General features: G+C 45.8%; 1 protein-coding gene across 2 annotated transcripts in view; it reads right to left on the reverse strand.

Annotated features, from left to right (window-relative positions):
* Window positions 1-807: 807 nt before the first annotated feature.
* HMGCS1 (3-hydroxy-3-methylglutaryl-CoA synthase 1) overlaps window positions 808-12,730 on the reverse strand; it is a 32,417-nt gene continuing 20,494 nt past the window's right edge. Inside the window, exon 11 of one of the 2 annotated variants that reach the window (XM_015848668.2) lies at window positions 808-1,442. The gene's annotated coding sequence lies outside the window, so the exon portion shown is untranslated. Of the gene's footprint in view, window positions 1,443-10,371; window positions 11,879-12,730 lie in introns of those variants that run through there. The other variant, XM_032441203.1, reaches the window with a different exon arrangement.

Genomic DNA, 12,730 nt, shown 5'->3' on the forward strand with positions numbered 1-12,730 from the left:
GTTTTTTTTCAGTATCCACTAAAAGCCAAAACTTTGTGAAGGTAGGACGGGGAGAAGAGGAGGGGTGGGTGGTCTGACGGAGTAGGGGGCAGAGCGGCAAGGCCGTCCTCGCTGTGAGGGGCGGGCGGGAGGCGGGCAAATGGCGGGCTGCCTGACGAGAGCAAATGGCGGCGGGCTGTGCCGCGGGCGGGAACAGCTCTGTGAGGGCGGCCCGCGCTGCTGCCAGGCACCGCGCCCAGCAGCGAGCTGTCAAAATGGTTCCATGTATCTTTATTCCTACCACATCTCTGCTAACAACATCTCAAACGAGAACAACTTTCTTTCTGTGTAACTTGCCACTTTTTAAAAACCTTTTTTCTTTGCACCGTGTAATCTCCTCTTAGACCTAAAGCTAAACAGGGACCTAGACCTAAAGTTCCACAGGGAGTGTAATCCCACTGATGTCAGTGAGAGGGAATAGTTTTGTTCCGTTTATTTTTCCTGGTCATTAAATCCATCCTCAAGTGTTTTTCATTCAACTGATGTCTCTTTTCGAACCTGTGGTATCAGATGTGCCACAAATAATCCTACACCTGCTGATTTTTGCCCTCCTTACAGTTTCTTGTAGGGGATCCTTGAGATTATTGCTTTAAAAATTGCAGCTTTAGAGGTATTTCAGTAAATGTTCTCCAGTTATGAAGTCCTTTGCATTGCCCTGTGAAAACAGTGACACTGTAAACTCACACAGCAGATCTCTAGCCAAGTCCCACATTAATGCAAGTAAACATAGTTTATTGTAATACTTTTCTTTTTTTTTTTTTTTTTTAAATTTATTTATTTTTTTGCAAGCAGTTAAGTGGCACTGGAAAAGAGTGCCAAAAATCTTTCTCTCTGTAGCAGGAAAAACAAGTTACTGAGAAGATAACTTCAAAATAGGCTCAGTGTGTCTCTTGATAGGCTTAAAATATGAGGGAGTCTACACATTGTAGGAAGCATGGAATAACACTCACTTCATTACATCTACAGCATATGCACACATTCTCATACTCCATACCCCTGGAAATGAATAGGAAAATACTGTTTTGAGAAATTTCAGATAACATCCATGGATGTTTCAGTGCTTCCAGAATTTGTTCATGACCTGAGCCAATATCTTTTGCGTGTGGTTGTGAGTTAGTATTCTAAGCTGTAGAGAATCAGAGATTACACCAGCGTGGATCTCCTCGATAAAATAACTGTGCGTATGTCTGTCCTGCCGATAAATCTTGTTAATGCTCATGGAGACAGATCTGCTCAGGGAGGATAGTAGGGTACATTTTCTGCTGGTTGTCATGACAACCATATATCCATGCAGCTGTACAGCAGCACGCTAATCCATCAAGTTTAATCCAGTTTCCAAATGAGATCATCAGTACTGAGCTGCTAGATAGATAACAGCTGGTTCCAGTGGTCTTCATTCCATCCTGTCAAAGCAGACAGAGTCAAAGTGATGCACATGCAGTCTTCTAGGAAAGACACAGTTTTAGGGCAATTTAAGCACTTTGTTGCTGCAACAGAATCACAGAATCACAGAATCACAGAATTACCCGGGTTGGAAGGGACCTCAAGGATCATGTAGTTCCAACCCCCCTGCCTGGCAGGGCCACCAGAGGCCACCAAACCATACACATTTACTAGATCAGGTTGCCCAGGGCCCCGTCCAACCTGTTTGAACACCTCCAAGGACGGGGCATCCACAACCTCACTGGGCAGCCGTTCCAGGACCTAACCACCCTTCTAGTAAAGAACTTTCCCTAACATCCAACCTAAATCTTCCCTCCTTCAACTTAAAACCATTTCCCTAGTTCCGCTATTATCAGCCCTTGTCGAAGAGTTTACTCCCCTCCTGGGAGTAAGTTCCCTTCAGTATTGAAAGGCTGCAATGAGGTCACTCGCAACCTTCTTTTCTCCAGGCTGAACAAAACCAACTCCCTCAGCCGTCTCATAGGGGAGGTGCTCCAGCCCCCTGATCATCTTTGTGGCCCTCCTCTGGAACCCTTTCCAAAATTTCCATATCTTTTTTTGTACTGAGGCTCCACACCTGGACACAGTACTGCAGATGGGGCCTCACAAGAGCAGAGTAGGAGGGACGATCACCTCCCTATCCCTGCTGACCACCCTCTTCCTGATGGAGCCCAGGATCCCATTTGCTTCCGGGCTGCCAGAGCGCACTGCTAGGCTCATGTTAAGTTTCTCATCTATCAGGACCCCTAGGTCTTTTTCAGCCGAGCTGCTCTCAAGGACAACTCCTCCCAGCCTGTACAGGTGCCTGGGGTTCTCGCCCAAGTGCAAAAAACCTTGCACTTTGCCGTGTTGAACCTCATTAGGTTCACCCGAGCCCAGCTTTCCAGCCTGTCAGGTCCCTCTGAATGGCATCTGTTCCCTCCACCGTATCGACTGCACCACTCAGCTTGGTGTCATCAGCAAACTTGCTGAGGGTGCACTCCATTCCTCATCGATGTCATTAATAAAGATGTTAAAGAGCACCGGTCCCAAGACAGACCCTTGAGGACGCCGCTTGATACCGGCCTACCACCTGGACATAGAGCCATTGACCACCACCCTCTGTCTGCGGCCTTTCAACCAATTGCTTATCCATCTAGTTGTCACCCATCAAATCCACCGCCTCATTGGAGATGAGGATGTATGGGGGACCATGTCAAAGGGCCTTGCTTCAGGGCCAGGTAAATGACATCGGTCCGCCTTCCCTTCATCCCAACTCCGTCACTCCATCATAGAAGGCCACAAGATTAGTTAAGCATGACCTTCCCCTGGTGAAGCCATGCTGGCTGTCTCGGATCACATGCTCGTCTTTATGTGATAAGCATGTTGTCCAGGAGGAATCTGTTCCATAATCTTCCCAGGCACAGAGGTGAGACTCACCGGCCTGTAGTTACACCGGTCGTTCCCTGCTCCCCTTCTTGTAAATGGGAGTGACGTGGACCTTCCTCCAATCATCCGGGACCTCACCTGACAGCCACGACTTCTCAAATATGAGGGAGCGGCTCAGCAACCACCTCAGCCAGCTCCTTCAGGACCCTGGATGCACGCCATCTGGCCCCATAGACTTATACTCATTCAGTCTAAGGAGGCACTCTCGGACTTGCCTTACCCTTACAGTGGGAGGATTTTACCTCCTTGGTTCCACATGAGGTATGGGGGTGCAAAGACTTAGGACGTGAAAAAGACTAGAATCCTGGCCACCAGTGAAGACCGAGGTGAAGAACTCATTCAGCACCTCAGCTTTCTCTTCATCTGTTGAAGCCATTTCTCCCTTTAAATTTACCAGACTTAGGCACGCCATTTTGCCTGTCTCTCTGGCCAATGTTACCTGTAGAAGGTTTCTTGTTGTTTTTCACATCCCTCGCCAAGTTCAGTTCTGCCTGCGCCTTGGCTTTCCTGATCCCACATCTGCAAGTTCGGACGGCATCCCTGTATTCTTCCCGGTGAGACACAGCCTTGTTTTCCAGAGCGCTTGTACACCCTTTCTCACCCTCAGTTCTCTTAGCAGGTCCTTGCTGAGCCATGCCGGTTTCTTACCCTCCTGCCCACTTTCTTAAATCAGGGGAATGGAGACCTCTGTGCTGCCAGGAGGGCATCCTTGAACAGTCAGCCAGCTCTCCTCAACGTCCTTATCTTTGAGGGCAGCGCGCCAGGGGATCTTGGCAGCCATTCCATGAGAAGCTTGAAGTCTGCTCTTCTAAAGTTGAGCATCCTGGTCCTGCTCTTTGCCAGGCCCACATCGCTTGAGATCACAAACTGAACCAAGCGATGATCGCTGGAAGCCCAGGCAGCCTCAACCTTGACGCCTTTGATGATCTCCTCAGCGTTGGTGAGCAGCAGGTCCAGCAACGCTTGACCTCTGGTCGGTCTGTCCAATACCTGAACCAGAGAAAGCTATCATCAATGGATTCTAAGAGCCTTCTGGAGCTCTTGCAGCTCGCCGTGTGGTTTTCCCAACAGATGTCAGGCATGGTTGAAGTCCCCCACCAGGACAAGAGCCCGTAGCCAGACGCCTCACGCATCTGGAGCAAGAAAGCCTCATCAGCAGCCTCCCCTTGATCAGGTGTGGCCTGTAGTATACCCCTAATACCAGCTGACCTTTATTAGTCCCATCTCTAATCCTAACCACAGGCTCTCAACCTGTTCTTGACTGTTTCTCATGGGAGCTCCTCACAGTTTATCCAACTCTTGACATAAAGGCGACTCCCCCACCCTCCTACTCGCCTGTCTCTCCTAAAGAGCCTATAGCCATGCATGGTAGTATTCCCAATTTGGGAGTCATCCCACCATGTTTGCTTGATAGCAAACAATGTCATTAATTTCCAGAGTGCATCACAGTTTCCAGTTCCCTCCTGCTTGTTACTCAGCCCTCCGTGCTTTAGTATAAAAGGCACTTCAGCTCGCGCTGTCCGTATCTCACCACCTTCATAAGCGACCAGATCGCTAGAACAGCGGCTATCCCCAGCATCCCCTGCCCTACTCCCTCCTTTTGCCACTCTGCAATCTTTGCCACAGAGTTTGGACAATCCTCGAATGCATCCGTTCAACCTAGTACCCTTATTTGCCCCTTCCCCCTCGTTCCTAGTTTTAAGAACCTATCAATGGAGTCCCGCCTAATTCTTCAGCTTAATACCCTCTTACCCCTCAGGACAGGCTGCTTGCATCAGCACCATCATTCCAGTGCCAGGTTGTAGAATTGCCCCATGGTTCAAAATAGCGCAAATCTGTGTTTGCACCAGCTCTTTAAGCATCTGTTTAGAGAGATGGGTTTTTTGGATCCATTTCCTGACACCACGGGCATAGAAGAAAAGATCACCTGCACCCCAGCTCCTTCAAGTATTCGCCCCATTTCCCTGAAGTCTTTCTTGATGGACCTCAGGCTTTGCTTGCCAACTTCCTCACTGCCAGCCTGAATTATTATTATTATAACAGAAGTGTCTGAATTACTTCATTGTCCTAAGCCTGAGATTGTCAGATGTTTATAATAAATATTTGTTCTCTGTCTTAAGTCATGATGTCATTCATGTTTTAGAGATTGGATTAAAAGTCTTTAGTCCCTCACAAAGGTAAACCAGTTATACTGTGCAACAAGTGCTGATGCTGTTGTGATTTCTGTGTTGTAAAATAAAGAAGGAAATGAAAAAACTTGAGTATTCCCTGCAAAGCAAATAGAAAATGCTCAGAAACTGATCTGGCACTGAAGAGTCCAGAGTTACTCGTAGTTTGTATTGATCCTCAGTTGCATTAGCCTCATTTGTTATTCTGAAATTACTACATTATTGGTTCCAGAGCTTTTGTTGTGTTCACTGCATTGTATTTGTGGACTCTTGTCAAGGTTTGTGTGAGCTGCCACGAAGCCAGGTAACGAGGCACAGCTTATGTGCACGTGCACACTGTGGCTTAGTTCAGACACTGCATTTATGTAAAATGGCAGCCCTGTCCTTGGGCAGTGGGTCCATGTGTTGTGCTGTTTTCTGTACAGCACCATTAAAACAAGCCCAGCTCCCTCAGCCTTTCTTCACTGGAGAGGTGCCCTGATCATCTTCATGGCCCTTCTCTGGGCCCATTCCAACAGCTCCACATCTTTCTAGTGTGCTCAGTGCCCCAGACTTGGACACAGTGCTGCAGGTGAGGCCTCACAAGTACAAAATAGAGGGGGACAATCACCTCCTGGTACAGCGCAGTTGACCTTTCAGAAAGCAAGCCCATGTTGCTAGCTCATGTCCAGCTTTTGTCCCACACAACCTCCAAGTCCTTCTCCACAGCACTGCTTTCAGTCTATTCTCTACTCACCCTGCATTCCTGTCTGGGATTGTTCTGACCCTGGTGCAGCACCTCAGTAGTTTCATGTACTTCTCAAGTCCATCTAGGACCCTCTGAAGGACATCCCTTCAACTGCACCCCTGAGCCTGATGTTGTCAGCAAACCTGCCTCGACCCCCCTGTCTGTGCTGCTGACAATGATGTAAAATAATGCCAGACCCGATACCAGCCCCTGAGGAGCACCACTAGTCGAGGAGTAGAGAAGAGGAGTAGTTTCCCATCAGAATCAGTGCTGGAGCAGCAGCGTGAGCTGGGCTTGGCCTGATTCCCAGGTGCAGTCTGTATCATCCTCTTTAGCGCTCTTGATCTCCAGTGACCCAGGATTTGATGACCTCCCGAGGATGCGTTTGGCAGGAAAAAAAAAGAAATCTCTGGAGTTAGGAGATACCCAGAATATCTCCTTATGCCTCATGTGAAAGTGCAGTCATTGAGTGATATATGTCAAAATATAGACTAGGGTTACCAAATCTTTATAATCTCTTTGGTCAAAGAAACACATAGGAACTGTCATTCATAACAACTGTCTCACTGGGTACCTTGTGCAGAGCCATCCCCATGAGCCTGATGCTGGGAAACACATTTGTGACTCTTCTTTACATGAGACAGTGATAGTCTGGAATATCTGACCCATGAAGTGCTATGGGGGCTGTACTGCAATCGGTGGGCGACAACATGCCCTAAGTATTTGAAGGTATTTGCTTAGCTGTTTGAATACCTGAAATGAATTCAGACATGCAGTGCTGCCCATAGAAGCAGCAGTGTTTAACTGGGAAGCTCTGTGACTGTTGGCTTTGTAGAGACGTGTGTGAAGTGGGAGCAGCTGTCTGCTGCGGAAGAGGGAAAACAGACAGAAGCCCTGATACCCCACGCTTGTGGCTGGCTTGTATAGCTTTGTTTCACTGCTGCCCATTGCTGCTGTGGGGAACCTGCATTTCTCTAATGTGTTTGTCCACGCAGTGGCAGAGGCTTTCTTCTGACTTTTTACTGTTAGCAATCCAGACACAATTAGAGACAAGTGCAGTTATCTGCAAATGTAAGGAGAACTGCTGAGTAAGTCAGGAGTTCTCACCTGGAGCTCATTTTTAGCTTTGCTCTCTGCTGTCCCCTCAGCAGTGAATATAACATGGCATATGTATGGGGTTTCACTTCTTTGAACACATGATGTCTGCCAAAGCCTCCTGAGTCTTAAATCTGATATGAACTCTCAATTCTGTTTGTATTTTGTGGTAGCTTTCCTTTGTGTAAAACATTGCTGCTGTGCTAATACAGGGACTGGCAAACGTGTTTCAGTTCAGAATGGATACGAACATGCTCAGAATAAATTTATATTTAACCTGAATTGTGGTATGCAAACAACAGCTGATTTGGTGACGCTGTTTGAGGAAGAATGAAAAACATGACTCTGTTTACATTATTTTCCTGTCTTCCTTCAACTGGTATTCCTTAAGCAAGAAGAAAAATAAATCTAAGCCACTCTAAAATGATCATTGAAAGAAAACTGCTGGGACCAGAATACTCATATAGGCTGAAGGAAAAGAACTCAGCTTCATTTGACTGTGTTAGAAGTCCTGGTATAAGTGCTTTGAGTCTGTTTTAATACTGTTATGGAACTTGCAATTACAGAGTCATTAAGGTTGGAAAAGACCTCTAAGTTCATCCAGTCCAACTGTCCACCTACCACCAATATTGCCCACTAAACCATATCCCTCAGTACCACATCTACACATTTCTTGAACACCTCCAGGGTTGGTGACTATTGATTGAATAGTGTTTGGAAAATATATATACATCTAAATCTGTGGCACGACCAAGCAAAATTCTGGAGCTCTCCGTGCAGAGAAAAGGGAGACAGCATGTGGGCTTGGGGCTGGCTGTGAGGCTGGAGCAGATTTTCAGCACAGTGATCCCTCCTGGTGTTCAGTACTGCCATGGTCAGGGTGATAAATGGCCACGTTTTGCCTTTTACCTCAGTGGTACTGCCAGGTTTGAAGAATTCGTGACAAAAATGAACACAGCTCTTTCTGGAACCAGTAAGTAGCAATGAGAAATGTTAGCTCATGCCTGGCCTGTTACTGAGAGGCTGTAAGAATGATCTGTTAGCCATTCTGTTGAGCTCTGTGTTGTCGCCAGATTAAATGGTGTGATCAGCTGGGTTTAAGGGCTGATTTTATGAGATGGTGCAAGAGGTGTGTGTTTTCTCTGCACCAGCGCTGCAGCACTGAGAAATACTGCTGCCTTGAATGAAGAGACAGAAAAGTACATATTGTTGATGAGGGTTCAGTCCAAGACACAACTTAGCAGCAGCCAGAATATGCTGTTGATGTTTACACTAGTAAGCAACATTATATATTAAAAAAAAAAAAGCAGTTCTGGCTGAAGACAGAGCTGACTCTTGACATGTCATACAGATAGACAGATAAATCCAATAGACTTCATTTATTTCCTAGTTTAATTATAATGGTAAAGGAAAAATACCTGTTCTGCTCAATCAGTCAGCACTGCTGAAGTAGCAGACTCCTGTAACAGTTTGACTGTGTATATTATCTTTTTTTCTCTTTTTAAAAGAAATATTCACTATTAGCTAGTTCTGCTGCTTGTTTTCCTGTTGTTTTTCTCCCTTTACAATGCAAAACAAAAACCAGGCTTTTTTTGTTCCCTCTCATCAGACTGCACTCAGGCAGCTGCCTTTTCTTGTTCTGACAGAGGGGAAGCTAATTAAGCAGATCCACGACAGTGAATGAAATGGTAGAAGCATTGTGTTACCTATATTAAAGAAGAATGACATTTCAGAACCTCAGTCAAACAGGAATATATTCTCCTTCACTTATTTTGCTGTGCCTCTATTCTTGAATTCATTTATATGTTCTCCTCCACAATTTTCCCATGGATTTCTTAAGGGAGAAAAGTGAGGGATGGTGCAGAATTCTGGTGTCTTACCCATGTACTTTTGCCAAACCTTGGATTCTGGATCTCGTGTTGTGAACGGAGGTTTTGCAAATGTAACTGTCAGGTAGGTGTCTATATGTCATGTCAGTTCAAATGCCACGTTTTACATATTTAGCAGTTCCAGAAGCCTTTAGAACACCAGACTCTGTGTTGGTGGAGTCAATTAGAAAATCTAAATGGAAATAATTGTTTTCCTAACACTGATGGCTGCTAAGACTTGTGCTACTCTTTCTTACAGAACCAAGGTTATGTAAGTCTTCATTTTGACAAAAACAATAATAATCTGCATCACAACACATGCACGAAACTAATCTCAATAAGATTATATGATCAAATATAACTAAGTTTGTTGTTATACATTGTTTTTTGTTAATTCAAGTCAGGAAAATTTTGTCTGTTAAATGAAGCGTGGAACGTAGCACAGTCTTAAGGATATGAGATGTAGAAACTGTTTCATGTGGCTCTGGCAGGGGCTCATTGGGAAGCTGTGGACTGCTGGGACATCTAAAGAGATCCTCTTTGGCCTCCTCAGGCTGGAGCTGTGGGTCTGCGCCTGCCCTCAGGCCCTGGCTTCTCTCCCACATCCCCAGCAGGACAGGGCAGGCACCTCAAGGTGTGGGTACATGCTCCTCTGCATGCACTGCTGGCTTTTGTCATGTTGCTTCAAGAGACAATATAGACTTTTTAGAGCCAGACAAGCTTAAAAGCAGAACCAAAAGGAAAGAGTCTGTTTTACTGTGTGCATGAATGCATGTCTACACATTCAGCTGCAACACAGGAACCAAGATTGCAAAGGAATAAATCCAAGTTTTTCTTGAGCTTCTCCATGGATGGTGTCTCCACCATCTCCCTGGCCCATTCCACTGCCTGACCACTCTCTCAGACAATAGATTTTTCCTAATGGCTCAGCTTGAGGCCATTCCCCGCAGTCCTATTGCTACCTACATGGGAGAAGAGGCTGATGCCCACCTTGCCGCAACCTCCTTTCAGGCAGCTGTAGAGAGCAATAAGGTCTCCCCTCAGCCTTCTCCAGACTAAACAATCCCAGCTCCCTCAGCTGTTCCTCATAAGCACATTCTGTATTTCTCCTTCTTGCAAGTTGCTGTACTGCAGCTCTATTGCAGGCTGTCTGCCTCGCAGTGTCTATCTGCTTGAATATACAGTCATTCTACTGAAATAAATAAAGGCTGATTTCCACCACAATCTGAATGGCACTCAAGTAATTGGCTTATGTTGCTATCCCTTTCTTTTTCCAAAGATCATCTTTTTTTTCACTGAAAGCCTATGAGTCAAATTCATTATTAATGATGTAATTGAATTAGATGCAAATCTTGCCCTGCAATTTATAAGCCCAATAAAGACTTCTGTTGCATCAGTTGCCTCAGAGAACATGCTTAATTGAAGTAGCTGTTCTTTTGGAAGGACATTTCCATGACCAACTGACTGATCTGCATTGCACATCAGAGAAGGAAGCAAAAGAGACTGACTGAGTTAAATCTTATTTCTAAGTACTGTCAGATTTCAAGTTAATTCCTCCCACGTGTTTCAAAGACCTGGGAAATCAATGAGTTCTACACATGCGTTGCTTTTCGTCTTTGCTTTTAATTCAAGTTTATTCACAACTCAAAGATTAATTAATTCTGTCTCTGGCTTTTATCATGCGATGCTACAAAGGGATAAAAGAGATTTTTCCCTGTGTTTTATTTTCTACTTCATAAGTCTCAATGAATTAACTCAGTGCGGTTTGTACGACACCAATTGCTGTGCATGTGCTCAGGGCTCCCTGCCTCACTGCCCGCCTGTGGGAGCTCTTTCTGGCCCATGATGGTAACATGTGGCAGGTGGAAAGGTGAGTCTGCAGCACTCCAGTACTGCAGCACCCTGAGATGGAGCGCTGCTGCTGCGATGCAGGCACAGCATAGACCCAGCAGTGGGCCGGTATAGTCCTGCAGGGCCCACCTGATAGCTGTTTTCCTCCATGGGGCTGAGGGACCCTCTGAGTGGTGCCACCGTGTTCTTTTCACAGCAGCTCTCATTAGCAACAAGGACCAGGCAGATCTATGTTATGGCTCAGGCCGCGCTGTGCAGTGCCGTTCTGATGCTGGGTGGTCTGAATCCGCCAGGCGCCTCCAGCTCTGCGTGAGGTCGTGCTGAGGCAGCCGCCCATGTCCTGGGTGTGCTGGGCTGAGTCCTGTGTTTGGAATGATAGCTGAAGACACTGATAAAATTGTCAAGTGTTTTCAAGTCTTGTTCTGCCATTGAACTGCTGTGTCCAAAGAATTATTGCCTGGGTGCATTTTTTCTGTCCCTTGCTCATTTTTTTCTCCTTTTTGCCACTTAGACAGAAGCATTTCGTGGTGTTTGTATCTGGTTGGTACAGCAGTGCCAGATCAGAGCACAGCAATATCAACCGAGTTAGGTTTCACTGCTCTGTCTTTTTGCAGAAAAGCCCTGCAACTTTAAATCCTGTTCAGGTCCAGAGCTGGCTTGCATTACATGTACCAGGATAGAGACAAGCTGATCTTCAGGGAAAGTCGAGCAAATCAAGCTAATCCCCTGCCCTAAGGAAGTACCTCCCAAATCTCACTCCCTTCAGAGCACACACTGGCGGGGCTGAAAAGGGAGCCCTGCTGAATTTAATGCAGTGTGCAGTGGCATCTGTATATAAAGAACAGACCATTATTCTGAGGACTCGAGCAGTAGCAGACTAGGCCATGAGGCTTCTTTCACATTCATCCAAGCAGGAATGGCAGCAGTTTATGTCTGCAGATGGAAGTTTTGTTGCTTCTCTAAGGGACAGGCTTAGGAAAAGAGAACGAGCTGCAAAGAACTGTGCTGGTAGTTGTGTGCTAGCTGCTCTTACTTTTCCATGTTTCATTGCAAGTTCTTGAGAGCAGGACACTTTATTTACCTGCAGAGCAGGGACTTCAGGAACCAAAGTCTGCATATCCAGTCATCGCCTTTCTGCTGTTTGTTTCCCTCATTTACCTTTTGTTTCCTCAGATCCGTGATGCAGGGTTTAAAGGGAGCCTTCAGCAAGAGCCTGAGAGCATTTAGCACTTCCTAGAATAGGACTGGAACATCAATACCTGGAAATATGTGGACAGCGAGGTCAAATGAGAGCAGCAGTGGGCTGGGACGTATCTTAAATGTCTTATGTCTGTTCACCCTGTCTTGTATTGCTTCTTGTTGTGTTTATTTATTTAGTTATTGTGCCTGATTATTTTATTATAGGCAGTAATAATTTGGTCAAAACATTCTCCTGAGGCTTTTTTACATCAATAACCACACTGGAAACAAATGGATATATATGGACATTCTTCTCCATTGTATCTGCATGAGTCCCAGTTTTGTAGTTTCTCCATTCCCTTTGGAACTACTGTTTTCTTTTACAGACAGCACCCTTTTAGATGCCCCCAAGGTGGATTTCACTGATTTAGGTTACAGGAAGGAACCTAGGCCAGAAATAGGTGCTATATTTTCTGCTAACTCCAAGAACACTGAAATAGCTCATCTTAGAAGATGGGGGAAACCCAGCCAGTTGGCCACAGGCCAGCAGATTGCCAGGCCAACAAGTCGCGGGGAGCCTGGCCAGCAGATTAATGGTTTAAAATCTAATGCTCTAAAAGGAGAAGTTGGGCCCCAGTAAGCATTCGGCAGGAGCAGATTGGGGAAGAGCTGCGTGTTAATGCCCTAATGAAGTTTTGCCTTTGACCCAACAGAATTTTTGCAAGGTCCTGGCATCCCCATGTGGTGTTTCTGTCACTGTGGTACTGAACAGTACACAGGTACAGCCTTCTGTTTGCCATTACCAGATGTATTCAGGAGACGGCTGTATAGGTCTGTTTGATAGAAATCCTTCTTGAGACCTCGACTATTCAACTGTAAGGGCCCTGCTTATTTTTGCACAAAAGTGGCCTTCAGTTGCGTTTCTTTAATGC

This window comes from Coturnix japonica, chromosome Z (genome assembly GCF_001577835.2).
Source record: "Coturnix japonica isolate 7356 chromosome Z, Coturnix japonica 2.1, whole genome shotgun sequence".
Taxonomy (NCBI): domain Eukaryota; kingdom Metazoa; phylum Chordata; class Aves; order Galliformes; family Phasianidae; genus Coturnix; species Coturnix japonica.